Raw genomic sequence first — 1,762 nt, forward strand, 5'->3', positions numbered from 1 at the left:
GTGAATGAGTGAGTGAGTGAGTGAGTGTGTGCCTGATTGAGGGTTTCATTGATTGTGTGTTAGTGAGTGTGTGAGAGTGTGAGAATGATTTGTGCGAGTGAGATAGCATGAGATTGCTTGAGCGAGTGCGCGTGAGTGAGTGAGTGAGTGAGTGAGTGGGTGGGTGAGTGAGTGAGTGAGTGAGTGAGTGAGTGAGTGAGTGAGTGAGTGAGTGAGTGAGTGGGTGGGTGGGTGAGTGAGAGAGAATGAGTGTGTGTGTGTGAGTGAGTAAATGAGTGAGTGAGTGGGTGAGTGAGTGAGTGAGTGAGTGAGTGAGTGGGTGGATGAGTGAGTGAGTGAATGAGTGAGTGAGTGAGTGAGCGAGCGAGTGAGTGAGTGAGTGAGTGAGTGAGTGAGTGAGTGAGTGAGTGAGTGAGTGAGTGAGTGAGTGGGTAGAGGTGAGTGAGTGATTGACTGGGTGAGCGGGTTAGTGAATGAGTGAGTGAGTGGGTGGTATAGGAGTAGAAAATCCACGTAATAGCAGTTAAAGGAAAATAATGTGAACATTCTACGCGTACTGCTCACCAAAATGTACAAAGCAAGCAAATGTACTAGGATCAGTAATGCAATGGTGAAGTCACTCACCGTCACAGTTGTTTCCAGTATAACCGGTGACACAGGTACAGTTGTACCCGAGCCCCTGGTCCTGGCACGTCCCTGCATTCATACATGGGCTGCTGGTACATGCAGCTGTGAAACATCATAAAGCAATACTGAGATATGATAATTTGAGTTCATTAATACTAGAGACTGAGATGTATGAAATGATACATGATATGATATGATATATGATATTATATATGATGCAGGCATATTAGGGTTTGAACTAGACGCTCTAAACGAGCCATACTAACTTGCCGAGCGTGTACACACGGTGTACACAATCCTGTCTCCGGGAAAGGCAAGAGATGTGTAGGTCAGACTGTTCCGACTCTCGACTATCCCACGTTGGCAGCTGCTGGTAGTGCATCTATAGAAGCCGAAACTCCTCAAAGAATTCGCTCCAGCTGAGAAAGCCAAGTTCGCCACGTTACGTACACCGCCAGACGGGTTACAGTTGAGCACGTTGTTGATGTAAGGGTCGGAGTTATACTCAGTCACGCACCGGCTGCGGACACAGCAACACATTTATTTCATATTCACAGATGATTAAACACGTCCGATCTAGTAATAAAAAGAGGTACATATTACAAGACAAATGATCATTAAATTCAGTTAAGTTTATTGAATGGCGTTAATCACACATGCCACTTTCTTTTCCGTTTCTGGCCTTCCTGTGTTCATCATATGATAATTTTTGCACATTCTAAGACATTAAAGTACTTCGTGAGTATTGAAGAGTAAAATTGCTACATCTTCTTTGATTATACTACGAGGGGCGTTCAATAAGTAATGCCTCTGAAACACTTCCAGTTGTCTGATCTAGATGAAATTGTGTATGTGTAATGATTCATATCTCTATGGGTTATATTGCAAAATACAGCTCTGAACTAATTGTGGTTTTTTATTTACAGGAGTTTGAACTGAGTCAGGTGTGAAATGAAGACAATTGAGTGTCGCGCAGTGATGGGGGCAAGGACGCACACCAAAGGAGACTTCTGATGACATGAAAGAAACTTATGGTGATGATACCCCATCATATGACCTTGTAAAACGCTTATGCAGAGCAAGGGGATGCAAAGGTGGGAGATTCAGAATCCGCAATATTGAAACCATTATTGGA

This window comes from Branchiostoma floridae, chromosome 4 (assembly GCF_000003815.2).
Source record: "Branchiostoma floridae strain S238N-H82 chromosome 4, Bfl_VNyyK, whole genome shotgun sequence".
Classification (NCBI taxonomy): Eukaryota; Metazoa; Chordata; class Leptocardii; order Amphioxiformes; family Branchiostomatidae; genus Branchiostoma; species Branchiostoma floridae.